We start from the raw sequence: 21826 nt of genomic DNA, 5'->3' as shown, positions 1-21826 counted from the left end.
ATCCAGTTGTAAATGATGGTAGATAATTAAACAACTCACTGGAGGAGGTCACTCCACAAATGTCCCCATTCCCCATTATACAGGACTCCAATACATTGGTGCAAAGATAAGGCTGAAATATTTGTAACAATTTTAAGCTGCAAGTGTCAAGTGGATGATACATCTGGAGGGCTTCAGCCAATCTATCTACCCCACTTAAGAGCAAGGAATAGCTGAAGGCATTAAATACATTTGGATACTGCATTACAACTTTGGTTTAAACATGGCAAAAAGAGGTGAATTCCACAGGGTAAATTAAAGTGAAATTGACGGCCCTTGGTGTCAAGGCCACATTTGATCAAGTGTAGAAGGATCCCTAGAGTCAATAGGAATCGGGTGGAAACTCCCTGGTGGATGGAGTCATTCTTAATGAAGATGTTTGTGGTTATTGGAGGGCAGCTCCAGGACATTTCTTCAGGAAATCTTCAGGGACATATCCCAGACCCAACCAACTCCAGCTGGTTCATAAATGATCATTGTTCCATCATAAGGACAGAAGTAGGAATGTTCACTGGTGACATCACAACATTCAGCATCATTCATGACTCCTCAGATATTACAGCAGTTCACCTCCTAATGAAGCAGGGTCCAGGATAACTGTGGCAAGTAATACTTGTGCCATATAAATCGCATGGAACAAAAAAATGTCTAACTTTTACCCAATATCATTCAATGGCATTACAATTGCTAAATGCTACCACTGCCAACATTCTGGGGTTACCATTGACCAGAAATTGAATGACTTGCATAAATACATGAATAAAGCAGGTCAGCAAGTAACTCACTTCCTGACTCCCCAAAATCTGTCCATCACCTACAAGAGTACAAGTCAGGAGTGTGAAGGAATATTCCCCATTTGCCTTGATGAATTCAGCTTCAACATCAATCAAGATGTTTTACACCATCCAGGACCAGGCAACATGCTTGACTAGTACTCATCCACCATTTTTGACACTCACTCCCTCCAACACCAATGAACATTTATAGCAGTTTGTGTCATTTACAGATTCATGCAGAAATTCACAAAGATGCCTTCAGTGGTACCTTCCAAACTTATGGCTACTACCATCTAAATGGACAAGAGTTCAGATACTTAGGAACAACAAAATTTCCAAAGTCTTTTCCAAGTCACTTCCTATCCTTATTTGGAAATATTTTGTCATTCTTTCAGTGTCACTGGGCCATAATCCTAGAATTCCCTGTCTAACATCATTGGGTGGCACGGTGGCTCAGTGATTAGCACTGCTGCCTCACAGCACCAGGGACTGAATTTGATTCCAGCCTCGGGTGAATGTCTGTGTGGAGTTTGCACATTCTCTCCATGCCTGCATGAACTTTCTCCAGGCGCTCTGGTTTTCTCCCACAGTCCAAAGCAGGGCGGGTGAGGTGGTTTGGCCATACTAAATTTTCCATTGTGTCCAGGGATTTGTAGGTTAGGTGGATTAGCCATGAGAAATGCAGGGTTATGGGGACAGGATAGGGTAGGGAGGTGGATATGGGTGGGATGTTCTTCAGAGGGTTGGTGTCAAGTCACTGAATCAAATGGCCTGCTTCTACACTGTACAGATTCTATGATTCTAACATGGAGATAAGAGAGATATGAGTTAGAATCATTTCTTAGTTTCAGGGGGTTCTAGTAGATTTGAATACAAAGGAAGTTTCAGCATATACTCATTAGAATTTACAAGAACGAAAGATGATATTGAAACTTATTAGAGTCTCAGGGATAATAAAATGTGAGGCTGGATGAACACAGCAGGCCAAGCAGCATCTCAGGAGCACAAAAGCTGACGTTTCGGGCCTAGACCATTCATCAGAGTCTCAGGGAACTTAATTAGGTGGGAAAATATTTCCTTTTGTGAAGGAGACAAAAACTATGGAAGGGAGTTTAAAAATAGAAGGTCTGTCTTTTTTGACAAAGATCAGGGGGATTTATTTTCTATCAGAGGGTCTTGAGTCTGTCAAACTCAGTTCCTCAGCATGTAATGGAGCTTAATTCACTTAATTTATTCAAGACTGAGTTGTATGCATTCTTGATAGGCAAGGTAGTGAGCATCAATTGGTTGGAGTGGGAAATCAGGAAAGTGGGGTTGAAGCTTGTCCTCAAACAGTGTACTCTTGTTCTGGACTCGAAAACAAAAGGTAACATCCTTTCCACATTCACTTCATCAAGACCAATCACAACTTTACAAATTTCAATGCAATCACTACTCGCTCGTCTGACCTTTACAGAAAACAAGCACAGCCAGTCCGATCTTTCCAGGGATCAATCTTCAAAACTATCTCTGAATCTCTTGCAATGCATTTACATCCTTACTTAAGAAAGCAGGCTAAAACTGAACGTATGAGATGTGGTGTCACCAATGCCCTTCATAACTGAAGCACAACATCCTTACTTTAATTTTCAACTCCTCTTATAATAAACAATAACATCCTAGTTGTCTTTTTCATCATGCTGGCTGCATGCTAAACCTTTGTTACATTATTTTTTAACTCATTCCTGGAATGTGGACATCATGCCAGCATTTATTATCCAGTCAAAGTTGCCCTTAAGAAGGTGGTGAGCTGCTCTCTTGAACCATTTTATTCAATGTCATTATTGATGGGAGTTTCAGGATTTTCACCCAGTTACACTGAAGGAACAGTGTTATATTTCCACGTCAGGATGGTGGTTGACTTGGAGGGGAACTTGCAGGTGGTGGTATTCCCATACATTTGCTGCATTTGGTCCTTCAAGATGACTGTGATCATGGTTTGAAAGGTATCGTCTAGGGAGCTTTGGTAAATTTTTGCAATGCACCTTGCAGATAGTACACACTGCAGCTATTTGAACTTGGTGGTGGAGGGACTGAATGTTTGTGGATGTGGTGCTAATTAAGCAGGCTGCTTTATGCAGGATGGTGTTAGGCTTCTTCACTGTGGTTGGATCTGCACCCTTCCAGATAAGTAGGCAGTATTCCATCATATTCTTGACTTGTGCTTTGTATATTATTTAGGGAGTACAGATACATTACTCATTGCAAGATCCTAGCCTCTGACTTGCTTGTTTAGCCACAGAATTTATATGGCTTGTCCAGTTCAGTTTCTTGTCAATAGTAAACCTCATGCTGGAGCCTCCCTAAACTTGAGTTAACTCAACATTCCATACTTAGTATATCCTGTGTAGCCCGAGCCCTCATCTAACTGTGTTACATTCATAACCAGCCTTTTGTAAATGTATCAAAACAGAGAAGGTGTCTTAAGAATCGAGGTCTCAACTCATATGTCACCCTATTCCATTATCAATTGAAAGTAAGCAAGTTTTGGTCTGAGAAGGAATGAAAACTAATCTTCAAATGGAGGTGGACAAAGGGCCAACCGTCATCTGACTCAAGAGCAGCTGTCTCATATGATAGGCTAAGAGGCGTAAGACAGGTGATGGACATAGCATTGATAGCCTTGAAAGAGGTCTCAATTACTTCTCCCAGCCCTTCAACCCAAGGATCATTATTGTCAACCTCCTCTGAATCCTCTCCAAGATCAGCACATCCTTCCTTAGATACAGGGTCTAAAACTTCTTACAATATTCTAACTGCGTCTGACCAGAATCATATACAGCTTCAACAGTACATCTCTGCACTTGTACTTGAATCCTTTTGAAAGGAATACTGACATTGCATTTGACTTCTTAACTGCCAAATGAACCTGCATACTAACCTTAAGAGAATCCTGAACTAGGACTCCTAAGTCTCTTTGTGCTTCAGATTTCCAAAACTTTTCACTGGTTAGAAAATTGTCCACACCCCTATGTTTCCTATCAAAGTGCATAAACCTTGCATGTTACCACACTGTATTACATCTGCCACTTCTCTGACCCCTCTCTTGTCCACGTCCTTTTGCAGCTTCTCCACTTCCTCAACACAACCTGTCCCCCACCTATCTTTGCGGCATGTGCAAACTTAATAATAATGGCCTCAGTTCCTTCATCCAAATCTTTGATATATAGTCATTGTCTCCACACTGACCGCTGTGAACTCCACTTGTCACTGGTAGCCATCCTGAAAATGACCCCTTTATCCCGACTCTCTACCTCCTGCCAGTCAGACAATCCTCTATCCAGACCTCTGCCTTCCTCCTAACACCATAGCCCCTTATCCTACTTAGCAGCTTCGGGAAGGAAACTGCCATCCTTACCTGGTCTGGCCTGCATGTGACTCCAGACCCACAGCAATGTGGTTGACTCTTTAACCACTCTCTGGGAAATTAGGGATGAGCAATAAATGTTGCCTAGCCAGCAATGCCCTCATCCCATGAATGAATAAAAAAAGAAAGAAAAAAGTCTCCAGCTTAGTATCTTGTCAAAGGCCTTCTGGAAATCCAAATATATCACATGCATCGGCTTTTCCTGATCTCACCTACTGGTTATCTCTTCAAAGAATTCTAACAGATTTGTCAGGCATGACCTCTTTAATGAAGTCATGCTGACTCAGCTCTATTTTACCATATACTTCCAAGCACTCAGCAATCTCATCCTTAATAAAGGACTCCAAAATCTTATCAACCACCAAAATCATGCTAACTGCCCTATAATTTCCCATCTTTTTCTTCTCTCTTCTGTGAAACAGTGGTGCTACCTTCGCCAGCTAGTCCTCTGGGATCCTCCCTGCCTCCAGTGACTCCTGATAGACAGCAATCTTCTCAAGTACCTCCTTCAGATCCCTGGGGTGTAGACCATCTGATCCAGGTGGTTAATCCACCTTCAGCCCTTTCAGCTTTTCCAACACCTTCTCCTTAGTGATGGCCGTACTCTGACCTCTGCCTCTTGAAGTTCTGGTTGGCTACTGGTGTCTTCCACCCTGAAGACTGATGCAAAGTATCTATTCACTTCCTGCACCATTTCATTGTTCCCCATTACTCCTTCTCCAGTGGTTCAATGTCTACTCTTGTCTTTCTCTTACTTTTATATATCTAAAAAAATTACTGCAATCTTCTTTTATATTACTAGTTAACTCACACTCAAATTTCACTTTCTCAGCCATCCCCTTATTTTTTTTAAACTTGTCCTCCGCTAGTTTTAAAGATTTCCCAACCCCGTGGTTTCCCAATTAATCTGTACCACATTGTACTTTTTGCTTTTATTCTTGACTTCACTTGTCAGCCATGGTTGCTTTGTCCTCCCCTTAGCATGTTTCGTCTTCGTTGGCATGAATTTCCACTGTGCCTCCTGAATTACCTCCAGAAGCTCTGCCATTGCTGCTCTACCATTTTCCCTGCTAGACCCCTTTTCTAATCAACTCTGGTCAGCTGCTCCCTCATATCTTTGTAGTTGCCTTTATTCACTTGTAATACTGATACATATGATTCCAGCTCTCCCTCACAAAACTGCAAGGTGAATTCTATCGCATTGTCAATGCCCCAAGGGGTTCCTTCACATTCAGCTACCTAATCAAGTCCGCTTCACCACATATCACCAAATCCAGAATTGCCTGTTCCCTCGTGGGTTCCTACCACAAACTTCTCCAAAAAAAATCTTGTACACATTCTGCAAACTCCTTTTCTTTGGATCCAGCAGACCAGAAGTTCCCCTACATCAACCTGAGTGAAGAACAAAGATGGTTTCCACCAAAGAGTACCATGGAACTCTGCAAGACATGTGGGACATAAGAATGTCTTTATTCGTCCATTTAGCAAAACAACGTCAGTATCATTGAAGCATTCTCAATTGTCACATTACTTATCCAGTCCACCTCAGAAATTCCAAGTGCTCTTGTAAGGGAATTGAACTGCCTCTCTCACATGACAGGCAGGATATTAATCACCAACAAGAAGCTCATAATTTATTCAATTAATAATGTATCTGCTCTAAATTGCTGATTCTTAACAAACAAGCGATCAGAAAATTACTATAAATTGCCACCTGCCTACATTAGATAACTGATTGAGAACTTGCAAAAATCAACACCCAGGATACTGAAAGCTAGAGATTCAGTGATAGTAATGTTATTGAACGTCAAAGGGTGATAGTTAAAATTTCTCTTTTTAGAGGTGGTCATTCCCTGGCATTTGTGTAGAGTCAATATCACTCACCACTTGTCAGCCTGAACCTGGATATTGTCCAGGTTTTACCTCATTTGAACACTGACTGTTTCAGTATGGAAGAGTATATCAGTTGATGTAGTTTATATGCATTTCAGCAAGGATCCTGACAAGGTCCCAACAGGAAACTGATAAAGAAATTAAAAGCTTATGCGATATGTTAACCTAGCAAGTTGAATCTAAATTCACTTTGTGACAGGAGGCAGAGAGAGTGGTAGAAGGCTGTGTCTGGACCCTGGTGTGCAATGGTGTACCACAGGGATCAGTGCTGGGTCCCTTCTTGTTTGTGATATTCTTAAATGATATAGTTGAGAACGTCAGGGTGATGATAAATTAGTTTGGAGATGAGATAAAGGTTGACCGGCTGATTGACAATGAGGAATAAGATGTTGTTATAAGAGGATAAAACCAGATTGACCACATGAGCAGATCAGTGACAGATGGTATTTGATCCTGATAAATGTGACGTGATGCATTTTGGAAGGCGTAAGATAAGGGAGTACTCAATGAAACGCAAGACACAAGGAAACTCAGAGGAACAGTGATCTTGAGATGCTTGTCCACAGATCTTTGAAAGTTGCAGGACATACTGATAGGGTGGTTAAGAAGGTATAAGGGATACTTGCTTTTATCAGTTGTGGCACTGATTATAAGAACAGGGGAGTCATGATGAAGCTGTACAGAAATTTGGTTAGGCCACAGCTGGAGTACTGTGTATAGTTCTGCCTCCTCTCTTGCTGCCGCTTTGCAGCTCAAGTGCTGGGTCGTCAATCCACTGCTACTTCTTCGCTTGCTGCCGTGTTGAAACTGAAGATCTCACTGCCAGTCAAATGTGGTCTGAATGTCAAGTGCAGTCAATCACACCTACTCCTGGAATTTCAGCACATGTTTGAACTAAGGATGGAATTGAATTGCGAGGCCCTGGCAAAACCTGAACTGAGTATAGCTCAATAGCATTGTTGATGATAACTTCCATCACTTCACAGGTGGTGGAAAGTAGATTAATGGGGCAGTAATCGGTTGGGCGGGATCCATCCTGTATTTGCATGCAGGACACACCCATGCATTTTTCCATATTGTCAGGTACTAGTGTTGTAGTTGTACTGAACCAGCTTGGCTGGGGTATGGCAAGATCTGGAGCACAGTTCTTTCGGATTATCGCTGGATTCTGTCAGGGCTCAAAGGCCTAGTAGTATCTGGTGCCTCTAAGTGCTACTTGATATCACATGGAATGAACCAGCTGAACACTTGTTTATATGCTAGTTTGGAAGAAGGGTCACTGGACCCAAAACATAACGCTGAGTTCTGTCCACAGACTTGTTGATTTTCCAGTAATTTCTGTTTTTATTTCTTATTTCCAGCGCATGCAGTTTCTCAGATTTTTGTTGACAGCCATCTGTGATGCTGGGGACTAATATAGAAGATTGAAATGGATAATCCACTGGCATTTCTGTGTAAAGATTGCTGTAAATAGTTAAGCCTTATAGTTTGCACCGATTGGATTGGCTCCCTCACTACTGAGGAATGGAATGTTTGGGGAGCCTCCTCCTCCTCTAATGAGCTGTTTATTTGTTTACCACTGTTCACAAGTGGTTGTGACAAGAATGCAGAGGTTAGATCTGAGCATTAGTTGTTTGATTGCTTAGCTCTATCACAAGCTGGTTATGCTGTTTGCTACGTAGGTAGACCTGTCGTTTCACCAGATTATCATCTCATTTTTAGATATACCTGTGCTGTTCCTGGCATGCCTTTCTGCATTTTTCTTTGAACTAGGGTTGATTTCCTGAGTTGATGGCAATGGTAGAGTAGGGGAGGTGGTGAGAATTGATGTTTGCAGATTGTATTGGAGTACAATTCGACTGTTGCTGAATGCCCACAGCTCCTCATGGATGCTCAGACTTGAATGGCTCAATCTGTTAGAAGTTTGTCCCATTTTAGTTAGAAGACGGGATTACATAGTAATCAGCAGGAGCTGCCAACGTTTGACTTGATGCCATTAGACTTTGTGGGGTCCACAGTCAATATTAAGTACTTCCAAAATGACACTCTCCCACCTATACTCCACTGTCACCATCTCTGCTGTGTTTTCCATGTCGGTGTGACAAGACATGCCTGGGGCCAGTGATGGTGTTATATTGAATATTGGGTGTAAGGTATGATTCTGCTTGTATGACTATGCTAGACTGTTGTGTGATTAGTTTGCAAGATGGCTGTCTCAATTTTGGCTCCAGGCCCCAGATGCCTGTAAGAAAGACTTCGCAGGGTCAGCAGGATTGTGTTTGCAATTGTAATTTCTGCTGCTTTACTCAACATCAAGGGATTCTGAGGCACAAATTTTCAAGGCAATTATAACCAAGAGCCATCAATATCAGATGCTCTCCCTTGCAATTATTTGTTTCACTGCTATTAAACAACACACCAAATCTCTTTTCAATATCAGTGATTCAGCTACACAAATCCCATTCTCCCTGTTAAACTATACCCCTTTGACCTTTAGTCATACCCAATTTAAACACTCTGGCTATCTGGGCTTGCTCCTGTTCCCACATTATTCCAACTTTGCACTGGCTTTTATGCTAAATTGAATCTTGCATGTATTCAGCATCCAAATTCCAAGCACTCTGTGATAACTGACCTGTACTTGGATTTATAAATTATGTATTAACTGTGTTTAGTTGAATGTTGCTGTGTGCTGTTGTGGAGGTCCTCTCGTGCCTCTACAAATAGACAGCGCAAAACCATAGTTGTGGAAGAGGTAAATGCTGTTAATAGTCAGCTATATAAATAAATGCTTAAAATATGTGTAAAGATTGGTTTTAGTTTTCTACTTCATCACCTGGAATTCTAGAATAAAACTTGAACCATATTTAGCATTTAGCACATGGCTCAATATTTGATAGTTTAAGCACCGTACATTCAATGCACAGGTGTCACAGGTTCCACTGTTATACAGTGACATCATAGTGTCAATGTATTGCCATCTCCTAAATTTCAAATCACAGGACTCCCGATTTACAAACATCTGATATATGAACGCAATCCCATACAAGGTTTTATTAGGATTAATTTTAAAGATCTGATATGTGAACACTTCCTTATACTTACAAAACAGCTAAATAATATTGTCCTGCAGTGTGATCCAACTTACACACTTACAAACAGACTCAAGAACGGAACACGTTTGCAAACCAGTGACTACCTGGACTAAGGTTTTGATGTGTTCTTTTTCCTGTGGTGTTAATTTTGGGAGTTACCTGGGCAACAGCTGGAGGATTAATTTGTCAACCTGTTAAAAATGTTTAGGAATCCTGTTTACAATCCACTATTTGTGGGTATTTAGTAGTTTATGCTGTGAAGCCAGTACTTGTTATATTTTTGAACAATAATGCTTGGGTTAATGCCTTGTGAATTATGTGAAAGAAACTTACTGCTGACCGTTGACCTCAATTCTTCCATATTCCACTCTGACTGTTGTGCTATATATTTGAATCAGCAGTCTTTTGATATTCCCAGTATTTTTCCTGCGAAAGTGAATGCTGAAATCTGGGAAATGATCTGCGCATTCGCTGACAAAAACGTAGTTGCACGTTTTGAAAAAATTATACATCAAATTATCAAAAGTTTTGAAATGTCCTCTTCCCCACGTGGTACAGACGGCTCTTTTTGGAGCTGTAAAAGGAACACGTAATGATATTTATTATCAATCAACACTTACATACCAGGGAAAAAAAACTGCTATCTGACCATCCAATCTTGTCTCTCCATTTCCTCCGATAACATATTAGTCACCTAGCCTTACCACTGGTAGAAAGTGAACCCCAATATTTAAAAGTCATTTTCTTTAAAGCTGATAGTTGGTTCCTATAAATGAGGTCAAGTGACCCAGTAGAATCCCTCCCACACTTTGGGTGGTTATCATAGAATCCCCAGTGTGGAAACAGGCCATTCAGTCCAACAAATCACAGCAACACTCCAAGCAGCATCCCACACAGACTAAAACCCCTACCCTTTCCATGTAACACTGCATTTCCCATGGCTAACACACCTAACTTACATAACCCTGAACATTATGGCAATTTAACATGGCCAATTCACCTAGACTGCATGTCTTTGGACTGTGGAAGGAAACCAGAGCACCTGGCAGAAACCACACAGACAGAAGGAGAATGTGTGTACTCCAAACAAACAGTTGCCCAAAGGTGGAATCAAAATGGGTCCTTGGCGCTGTGAGCCAACAGTGCTCACCACTGAGCCACTGTGCCACCCAGTGTGTGCTAGTTGTGCAGCAAATGTTGTCAGCACTCAATATTTCGTGGATTGCCATGACTTGGAACTTAAGTCTGAGTCAGGAAATGTTCACAGGCATTTGGTTAGTCCAGACTTCCTTCTTTCACCCTTCTATATAATTCACAAGCAGTATGCCGAAAAACTCTAATAATGTCTACATTTGTGAGAGCAGACTCTGAATGGAAGGAATGAATGGTCCCCACAAATCAGCAATAATGTTGAATTAGATGGGGGGGGAGACCTATCACTATTTGAGAAAGCTTTGGAAAGGCTAAGAACAAATTGAAAGCTTCAGGCAGGAAGCCAGCTATGGAGGGAGCATCAGAGGTCAGTGGGCATACCATCAAAGTAAAACAACGGCAAGATCACGAGATATTAACAGTGTTTCAGAGATAGTAGGAACTGCAGATGCTGGAGAATCTGAGATGACAAGGTGTACAGCTGGATGAGCACAGCAGGCCAAGCACCATCAGAGGAGCAGGAAAGCTAACATTTCTGAAGATGGGTCAAGGCCCGAAACTTCAGCTTTCCTGCTCCTCAGATGCTGCTTGGGCTGCTGTGTTCATCCAGCTCTACACCTTGTTATCTCAGATATTAAGTGACTTGGTACAATGGTTGGCTCCAATTCAGTAGAAGAAAGCTAGTTAAGATTCAAACTTGCATGATCAAACTTTCCAGCTTCTCTTGGTACTTTTCCCTTAGAACTTTAAGCAAAAGTGGCCTAATGATCAGAAATATTAAACTTAGAACCCCTTCAAAGGAGTTCCCTGAGTGAGTTGTGTGACTTAGCACTGTCATTATTTGTGTACAGCTGTATGAATGTTATCTGTTTACTCACTTTTGTCAAGGTATCACTTACTCTACATTCTCCCTCGTCTTCCAAAGCACATCAATAAAGCACATCCAATAAAGCAAATAGTTTCCAGGATTAGCTCAATGCTGCTATCAACAAGGTACTAGAATAACAAACTGGAAGTAAGATTCACATAACTTACACATAACATTTACATAACTTTGGGGCAGCACGGTGGCTCAGTGGTTAGCATCGCTGGCACCCAGGTTTGATTCCAGCCGTGAATGAATGTGTATGTGGAGTTTGTTTTCCCTGTATCTGTGTTGGTTTCCTCCCACAGTCCAAAGATTTGCAGGTTAGATAGATTGGCTATACTATTTTGCCCCATAGTATGCAGACTAGGTAGGTTAACTATGGTAAATGTGGGATTATGGAGACAGGATGGGAGGCTCTTCAAATGGTCAATGCGGACTCAAATGGCATCTATCAGCACTGGAGGGATTCTATACTGAGGCAGCTGACATATTAGTATGTAACTCAATGCATTTTTTGTCATACTGTATATCAGATCACCAACAACAACAGTACTTTACATTTATTATGGAACTCAAACTGGGTGGGGGAAATCAAAGCTGTGTCCACCACATTTGAGCACCACACCTTAGCATGTGACTCTGCCATGGAAACATAATATGATCAATACCTGCTATTACTGTAAAGTTTTCAGCTTTGGGAGAAATATAAATGTACTCACAGTAAAAAATATGTGGAATGAGTTCTTCATTTTCCTTGTAGTTTGTAAACAATCCTCCTGGAAGTAAAATAATTTTATGTGTTTAAAAAGTCATTGCATTTTCATTTCAGGTGCTGAACAGAAATGCTAAAACATTGTAGTTGATGAATTCTGTACAGAGACCCAGAGACAATCATTTTGACAATGTCTGGCTTTGAACCTCGTTCACTTTACCAAGTCACTATACATTTGAACTTCCAAAGTTGGTGCGGAGGGGTTGACACAAAGTGAGCACATCCTCAATGACAGTCAAATTGATTAACAAGGAAGTTAAAATGAATATCTATCACCAAAGTGCACAACAACTTTCCATTGTAAACACAGTGATAAGGTTGAAAAATAAATACGACCACCTGCACCTGAGCAAAGTGTGTGGATCTTCGACATTCTTCCTGTTTAAGGCCGAAGGGTACAGTTTCCCCTGTGGAAGAACGTCAGCTTAACACGGCGAGTGGAATGGACGGCGAAAACTGGAGAATAAAATGTTCTGGATAGTGGGTTTTCCAAGTGTCTAATTCTCATGCTCCCTATCTCATATAAATATGTCAGTAAATAAGGAATGTAGGGCAAATATTTCTTGTCGGCACAGTAGGATATCGCCCAGCCCCCATCTTGGCATCAGAGCACTAGCTACCATCAGCAGCATCACAAGCCTGCGGTCCTGCCCGCGCGTTTCTCTCTTTCGCGCGCACCAACGGTTATTCATTGTCCTGATGTTAAAACCGAGTTTTTGGCAGCGTGCTCATCAAAAGCCGATCCTTTCCTTTTTAGAAAATGTCATTTTTGTGCATTCTCTGGAAAAACGAAAGTATATTTTTTCACCTGACCGAGTTACTTTTGGCGCCCAATCTAGGCCAGATGGAGGTACTGGCGATCTGTGAAACGGGGTTTCTGAAACCCTTGCTGTCCAAGGTAAATGGCCTTGCTCCGCCCTGTTTATCTCCTGATCCAACATTATTTGAAGTTTCGGGTTTGATTGATTACTCGCGTGCCGCGCCATTCAGCAAGAAGATTATTGTGTCAAAGGAACTTAACACCTATTTGTCTAATTTTGGCGCAAGGTTTATGCAGTGCAGTCTCTCTTAGATTTATTTCCCACCCTAGACTTGTAACACTAGTCAAATTTTATCATCGGAATTATTCAAATCTAATTTTCAGCAATATTTGATTCTAATTGATTCCTTGACTCCTGCTTAATATTCAGACTTTTTTTTCTCCAAAAGACCGACAAACGACAAATGGTTTGACACAGAGGTAGTAGGAACCGCAGATGCTGGAGAATTTGAGATGACAAAGTATATAGCTGGATGAACGCAGCAGGCCAAGCAGCATCAGAGGAGCAGGAAAGCTAACGTTTCAGGCTGAGACTCTTCAGAAATGGGGAGGGGAAGGGGGTTCTGAAATAAGTAGCGAGAGAGGGTAGGCGGATAGATGATAGATAAATGAGAAGATAGGTGGACAGGAGATAGACAGGTCAAAGAGTCGGGTATGGAGCCAGTAAATGTGAGTGTAGGTAGGGAGGAGATAGGTCCATCCAGGGAGGACGGACAGGTCAAGGGGGTGGGATGAGGTTAGTAGGTAGGAGATGGGGGTGGGGCTTGAAGTGGAAGGAGGGGATAGGTGGGAGGAAGGACAGGTTAGGGAGGCGGGGGCAAGCTGGGCTGGTTTTAGGATGTGGTAGGGGGAGGGGAGATTTTGAAGCTTGTGAAGTCCACACTGATACCGTTGGGCTGCAAGGTTCCCAAGCGGAATGTGAGTTGCTGTTCCTGCAACCTTCGGGTGGCATCATTTACGTACTGCAGGAGGCCCAGGAAGGACATGTCACCTGCAGAATGGGAGGGGGAGTTGAAGTGGTTTGCGACTGGGAGTTGCGGTTGTTTAGTGCGAACCGAGCATAGGGGTTCTGTAAAGGGGTCCCCAAGACTTCGCTTGGTTTCCTTCATGTAGAGAAGGCCACAACGGGGAAAGCGGATGCAGTATACCACATTAGCAGATGTGCAGGTGAACATCTGCTTGATGTGGAAAGTCTTCTTGTGGCAAGGGATGGCATTGAGGGACAAGGTGTAGGGGCAGGTGTAGTACTTCCTGTGGTTGCAGGGAAAAGTGCCGGGTGTGGTGGGGCTGGAGGGGAGTGTGGAGTGGACAAGGTAGTCACGGAGAGAGTGATCCCTCCGGAAAGCATATAAGGGTGGGGAGGGAAAAATGTCTTTGGTGGTGGGGGCGGTTTGCAAATATAAGCAAATGCAACACCTTCAAGTTGCCCTCCGAGCCACTCACCATACAGACTTGGAAATATATCACCGCTCCTTCACTGTTGCTGGGTCAAAATACTGGAACTCCCTCCCTAATAGCATTGTGGGTCAACCCACAGCAGGAGGACAGCAGCGGTTCAAGAAGACAGCTCACCACCATTCTCTCAGGGGCAACTAGGGATGGGTAAGAAATGCTGGCCAGACAGCAATGCCCACATTCCACAAAAATTAATGGAAAAAAAAATCTGACTCAACAGCCTCCTCTGCGGCACCTTGTCAAAAGCCTTCTTTGAAGTCCAGGTAGATAACAACCATTGGCTCTCCTTGGTCTTCCCTGCTCGTTATTTTCTCAAAGAATTCTAGCAGATTTGTCAAGCATGACCTCCTCTTGATGGAACCGTGCTGACTTTGCCCTGTTTTACTGTACACTTCCAAATATTCAGAAATCTCATCCGTCACAATGGACTCCAAAATCTTACCCATGACCAAGGTTAGGCTAATCAGCCTGTAATTTTCCAACTTTTGATTTACTCCCTTTTTAAACAGCGGTGTCACATTAGTGATTTTCCAGTCCTCTAGGACCCTCTGTGACTCTAACGATTCCTGAAAGATCACCACTAATGCTTCCACTATTCGGCGATCTCCTTACGACTCTGGGGTGTAGTCCATCTGGTCCAGGCAATTTATCCATCTCCATGCCAATCAGTTTTACTCGTATCTTCTCCTTGGTGATGTCCATCATATTGAGCTCTGCCTTCTAACTCTCTTGAACTTTTGGGGCATTACTCGTGTCTTCCACCGTGAAAACTGACGCGAAGTAATTATTCAGTTCCTCAGCCCAATATTCACTTTTGCCTTTCTTTTGCACTTTATATATCTAAAGAAACTCTTATAGTCTTCATTTATATTATTGGCTAGCTTACCCTCATATTTAACCTTCTTACCCCTTATTTCTTTTTCTTGTTGCCCCCTTTGCCATATTATATGTTTTCACTTTTGCTTCAAGTTGCCCTCCGAGCCACTCACCATACAGACTTGGAAATATATCACCACTCCTTCACTGTTGCTGGGTCAAAATACTGGAACTTTTGCTTTTGTGCTATCCCTGACTTCCTTAGTCAGCTATGGCTGCCTCATCCTCCCTGTACCATGCTTCTTTTTCCGAGGGATTAATTTTTGTTGTGTCTCCTGATTTACTCCCAGAAACTCCTGCCATTACTGTTCCACTGTCTTTGTTGCTTGGCTGCTCTTGCTGAAGGAATTTGCATTCTGCTTAAACACTCAATAATGTTCTTCTCGCATATCAGAGAAAAACTGGAAAGCATCTGTGTGTTGCATATTTGTGATTTTCCAGGAAGTCAGGCTTACTTGGAAAGTATTAATCATATCCCAATGAATCAGGACAGATCAGATCAATGTTTTTGCAGACAAAGAAGAATCAAGTCAGTTAAGATGTTTCATTGCACAGTTGAACTGTGTGTGATTTGACTAGATGCTAGCATCAATTCTGACATTTTGGAATATAATGAAATATACTACTATTGAGGGAGTCTTGATAGCAAATAAAGCAATAAAATAAGTAAATTAAGAATAATGCACTCGTATCGCCTTGACCAAGAAAATACGAAGCTAGATCTTTCTCGTGATAATTTCTGCCAACCTTTTGGATGGCTTTTCTAGCACATTAATGCTATCAAGCTACAAATAGTCACAACTTAGATACGTAAGATATAGTTACACGCTGTGCTCCACGTGGACAACCTACCAATCAATAACCTTAGGACGTGGACCATATCCCAGTTGCTAACCTAATGTTTAAACCTGACTGCACAGGGTCCTGGATAACAAAGTATGAAGCTGGATGAACACAGCAGGCCAAGCAGTATCTCAGGAGCACAAAAACTGACATTTTGGGCCTAGACCCTTCATCAGAGAGGGTGATGGGGAGAGGGTTCTGGAATAAATAGGGAGAGAGGGGGAGACGGACTGCAGATGGAGAGAAAAGAAGATAGGTGGAGAGGAGAGTATAGGTGGGGAGGTAGGGAGGGGATAGGTCAGTCCAGGGAAGACGGACAGGTCAAGGAGGTGGGATGAGGTTAGTAGGTAGGAGATGGAGGTGCGTCTTGGGGTGGGAGGAAGGGATGGGTGAGAGGAAGAACAGGTTAAGGAGGCGGGGACAAGCTGGGCTGGTTTTGGGATGCAGTGGGATGAGGGGACGAGCTGGACTGGTTTTGGGATACAGTGGGGGAAGGGGAGATTTTGAAGCTTGTGAAGTCTTTCCCCCCGCAGCGGTCGAGAACGTCCTTGGCCGCGTCTCCCGCATTTCCCGCAACACATCCCTCACACCCCGCCCCCACCACAACCGCCCTAAGAGGATCCCCCACATTCTCACATACCACACCACCAACCTCCGGATACAACGCATCATCCTCCAACACTTGCGCCATCTACAATCCGACCCACCACCCAAGACATCTTTCCATCCCCACCCTTGTCTGCCTTCCGGAGACACCACTCTCTCCGTGACTCCCTTGTCTGCTCCACACTCCCCTCCAACCACACCACTCCTAGCACCTTCCCCTGCAACCGCAGGAAGTGCTACACTTGCCCCCACACCTCCTCCCTCACCCCCATCCCAGGCCCCAAGATGACGTTCCATATTAAGCAGATGTTCACCTGTATCCACTGTACCCGGTGTGGCTTCCTCTACATTGGGGAAACCAAACGGAGGCTTGGGGACCGCTTTGCAGAACACCTCCGCTCGGTTCGCAATAAACAACTCCACCTCCCAGTCGCGAACCATTTTAACTCCCCCTCCCATTCCTTAGACGACATGTCCATCATGGGCCTCCTGCAGTACCACAATGATGCCATCCGAAGGTTGCAGGAACAGCAACTCATCTTCTGTTTGGGAATCCTGCAGCCCCATGGTACTAATGTAGACTTCACAAGCTTCAAAATTCCCCTTCCCCACTGCATCCCAAAGCCAGCCCAGCTCGTCCCCTCCCCCCACTGCATCCCAAAACCAGCCCAGCTTGTCCCCGCCTCCCTAACCTGTTCTTCCTCTCACCTATCCCCTCCTCCCACCTCAAGCCACACCTCCATTTCCTACCTACTAACCTCATTCCGCCTCCTTGACCTGTCCGTCCTCCCTGGATGGACCTAACCCCTCCCTACCTCCCCACCTATACTCTGCTCTCCATCTATCTTCTTTTCTCTCCATCTTCAGTCCGCCTCCCCCTCTCTCCCTATTTATTCCAGAACCCTCTCCCCATCCCCCTCCCTGATGAAGGGTCTAGGCCTGAAACGTCAGTTTTTGTGCTCCTGAGATGCTGCTTGACATGCTGTGTTCATCCAGCTTCACACATTGTTATCTCAGATTCTCCAGCATCTGCAGTTCCCATTATCTCTGCACAGAGTCCTGACTGCCTTATACAGAATATACATTTACCACAATAAAACTTATCCAAACTTATACACTTATCCAAACCCAAAAATAGAAAATGGAAAAGCTCAAAGTCTGGCAGCATCTGTGGAGAGAATCAGAGTTAACGCTTCAAGTTGCGTGATTCTTCCTCAGAACTGATGTTACCTAGGAAAATGTCAGTTGATATGCAGAAAATAAGGTGGGGGAAGAGGTGAGCAGTAAACAATGTCTGGGGATAGAGCCAAAAGAGAGAGATGAGCAGTTGGACAGACAAAGGTGTGGATAAACATCTGTCTAGGAGGCTGAATAGCTATTTAAGGGGGCTGTCAGTGGTTCACAATGGGTGATGTGTAATCACAGACTATGTGATGATCAAGGCCTGGTTGTGGGAATTCGGGGTAAGGACATGGAAGAGCTCAAGCCTTAAAATTAGTGAACTTGGTATTGAATCCGAAAGGCTGCAGGGTATCCGGGCAGAAAATGAGATGCTGTCCTTTCAGCTTATGCTGAACTTTGCTAGAGCACTGCAGCAAGCCTGAGACAGAGATGTTGACCTGGGAACATGGTGTTGTGTTAAAGTGAAAGGCAGCTGGAAGTTCAAGGTCGTTTTTGTAAATAGAATACAGTGTTCTGCAAAGAGGTCACCCAGTCCAGATTTCATTTCCCCAATGTTGAGATCATATTGTGAGCAGTGAATACAGTAGACTAGATTGTGTGAAGTACTGGTAAAGTGCCGCTTCACTTGGAAAGCGTGTTTGTGTCCTTGGATACTGAGGAAGGATGAAGTAAACGGATAGGTGTTATGCCTTCTGCAGTTGCAGCGGAAAGTGCCGTGAGGCTGTGGGGGAATGTTGGGAACAAAAGAAAAGTGGACCAGAGTATCTTGGGGGAATGGTCCCTGGAGAAGGCTGGCGAGAGAGGAACATGTGTCTGGTGGTGGCATCTCATTAGAGGTGGTGGAAATGGTAGTTAATGATCCTATGAATGTGCATGCTGGTGGGATGGTAAGTAAGGACAAGGAAGCTTATCACTGTTGTATGAAGAGGGGTGAGGTCCATACTGCAGGAGATGTAGTATGTTGGTTCCAACTGAAGGCCTGTAAACAACTATGCTGGGGAATTCTTGGTTGAGGAAGAAGGGGACATTTCAGAAGCTCCCTTGTCAAAGTTGGCATTGTCGGCACCGTTGCAATGGAGATGGAGGAATTAGGAAAATGGAACAGAGTCTTTACAGGAAGCAGGGTGCGAGGATGTATAATGCAGGTAACTGTAGGAGTCAGTGGCTTTGTAGTGGATATAGGTGGCCAGACTATCCCCAGAAATGGAAACAGAGATGTCGAAGAAGAGAAGAGAGGAGTCAGATGGACCAGGTGAAGGTGAGAACGGGGTGGAAATTGGAAGCAAAGTCGATAAATGTTTCCAATTACGGACTCTTATCCAAAACTGAGTATGGTTCCTGAAGACAATAACAAGATAAAGTATGTTCTTAACAGTGATACCTCCTGTACCTAACTTTATAATTAGCTGTCACCAAGTGGCATGCAATGTCCTGATTGACAAGAAGATGCAAACCCTGACTTCAGAGTTTTTGACCAAATGCTACTCCACTCCTATATCCTGGATCTCCACTGAAGGTATCTTGACTGGTACTAACCAGTTTTCAAGGCATTTCTGAAACTACATGCAGGCCCCACATTATCTTTGGAAGCCCTACTTACTGATTGCAGACTGTCCTCCTGACATAAGTAGAAAACTCATTGTCACTAAGGTTTTGGAGTAGATTGGTAGCTTGGGTTGTGGGTGTTGCAGAACAACAAACCAGCACGGTGAGCCAACCAACCTCAACTGAAGAAAGCCATCAATAAACACATAGAGCTCGACCACATATACACTCCAACACGAAGGAAAACTGGAAGTGACGCAATTCAGCTCAACGGACTCCAGAGTTTAAAAACCAGGCGGGAAAACACACCAATGCTTCATCGGAGACTGCACTGATGATGTTAACCAGCAGGGCAATGAAACATCTTTGGAACAGCAAACCAGCTCGGTGAGCCAACCAACCTCAAATCTCATTGTTAGCTGACCTTAGCAGTTTTTCACATGGGCAATGGAGAATGAAAACTTGTTGTTATGATGATGTATATATGTAGTCCCTTTCAGTAATTTTTCACACTGTGGTCCTTTCTGCTCAACCCCTTACATCCTTGCTTTCTCTTTGAATATTGAGCTGTTCTTATCGTTTATTTTACATTTCGCTTTATTTTACCCTTCAGCTGTGATGCATAGCAGGTCTGGCAACATCTGTGGAGAGAGAAACAGAGTTAACATTTCAAGTTTGATATGTCTTCTTCAAAACTAGAGCAGTTCGAAAGAAGAGTCACAGCAGACTCGAAATGTTAATTCTGTTCTCTCTACAGACGCGACAAGACCTCTTTTTACATCAGATTTCTAGCAACTTCAGTATTTTGCGTTATGGAATGTTGTGTGATAAGCATTCACTTTGGCATATTGTACATCTAACAAAAGGTGAAAGTGAGAAAAGGTTGAGGAATAACCTCGCTGAGATAAAGGAAATTTTAGAAAGAAAAGTAAAATACAGTAGGTTGATACAGGTCATTAGATGTCAGATTTTTTGCAAAGAAACGCGCTGTTTCAATTAATTTTTGAAGACAATCGAAGAAGGATGCCTGGTGATATTAGAAGGTATTAAAAAATGAATTTTGTTTAAGTTGTTGTATGATTAAACCTTTTCTTTTTCAAAGAAAAGGATGACTATGGGAGGTTATGTTCTATGGCATATGAAAAATATAATTTTACTGAATGTCTTTGAAGTTAAGATAGAGATCATGAAAAATCTCTTTTAATTAACTTTTCAAAGGCTGTTTATCTTCAAAAGTTTTTATCTAAAGAGAAGAGAGGCATTTACTCATATCACAAGTATTTAATCAGATCATTAACGTTAATTTCCTGTGTGGACATGAAGGAGAAACAGGTGGGATTGGTACATGGAACAACCTGTAAGGTTGAGACATTAATAAACTCTCTCCACAAAGAAAGATGCCTTGGCTTCTTTCTCACTTACTGACATGGATCCAATCTGACATCTTTTGCTCTCCTTGTCAACTTATGACCCTCTGCTTATGTACCTATACAGCCATTATTGCTACTCAAATCCATCGCATGCCAACCTATGTTGTGCGTCCATTAGCCATTAATTAACACCCTCCATAACAAGTCACCCAACTCATGTTAGGATTAATAATATCCTTAAATATATTCTGGCCAGAAGGCATGAAGACAAATCCAAAAAAAAATGTACTTTCTGCTTTTTTTTTTGCATTTTCATTTTGTTTCCCTTAAAAATGGACAACCTTGCTGGACTCCTAAAATGGCCAAGCTTGATAACAGTATCATATTTGCAGAAACTTCTGAATCAATTGCATTATGTAGACATTCCAGCTAAAGCTGATTCAAAGGACCTTGGGACATGTTGTCTGCTTCCAGCCAGTTCTGGACACAGCAAAGCATCAAAGCCCATTGTGCTAAATGAAGCCCAACTCTTTTACAGTTATGTCATCACCTTGAAATTTAAATGCTTTAATAAGGAGCTAAAGTTACACAGATAGCTTAATGACGTCCAAACTAACTCACCGAATCAGCCCCTGCTATGCCTGTTCATGTCACGTGAAATTGGAACACCTGAATTGCTTAAACATACAGATCTAGAATTTTCAGACAGTTGCAGTTTGACCTCCAAGAGGAAAGCAGAACTCCAGGCTGCCTGTCTTGGATCCTGTATCATTATCTCTGTGTTGCTGGCTGGATAAAAGTCTACACGTTTACTAGGCAGGAAAATCACTGAGACCAACTTACAGAGAAAACTATTATTGAAAACAGACTGGTGGAAAGTTGCAACTTGTAAGCTGTTTATTAATACCTCTGGATTTCCTAAAACCTTTACTTTCTAAACCATCTCCTGTCCTGTTCTCTGCCCTTTAATTTCTTGAGTCTATGTGTGAAAAATGAAAAAAATTCCCCCACACGCAGTACGTTTTGTTAATAAATCTTATGTTTGACTTCATATTAAGGATTTTGTTTTGGGTTTATTTCAAAACCTGCATCCTTAAAACCAGGATTTGTGGAACATCTTTTGGTCAA

General features: G+C 42.7%; 1 protein-coding gene across 1 annotated transcript in view; it reads right to left on the bottom strand.

The window, feature by feature from the left end:
- Positions 1 to 9613, bottom strand: part of LOC125459470 (mucin-6-like) — a 224983-nt gene extending 215370 nt beyond the window's left edge. The window contains exon 1 of the mRNA XM_048545971.2: positions 9543 to 9613. The gene's annotated coding sequence lies outside the window, so the exon portion shown is untranslated. The remainder of the gene's footprint in view (positions 1 to 9542) is intronic.
- Between the last annotated feature and the right edge of the window lie 12213 nt (positions 9614 to 21826).

The sequence above is a fragment of the Stegostoma tigrinum genome, chromosome 17, assembly GCF_030684315.1.
Source record: "Stegostoma tigrinum isolate sSteTig4 chromosome 17, sSteTig4.hap1, whole genome shotgun sequence".
Classification (NCBI taxonomy): domain Eukaryota; kingdom Metazoa; phylum Chordata; class Chondrichthyes; order Orectolobiformes; family Stegostomatidae; genus Stegostoma; species Stegostoma tigrinum.
The sequence above is the reverse complement of the archived record's forward strand: the minus strand, read 5'-3'. Positions and strand labels throughout refer to the sequence as shown.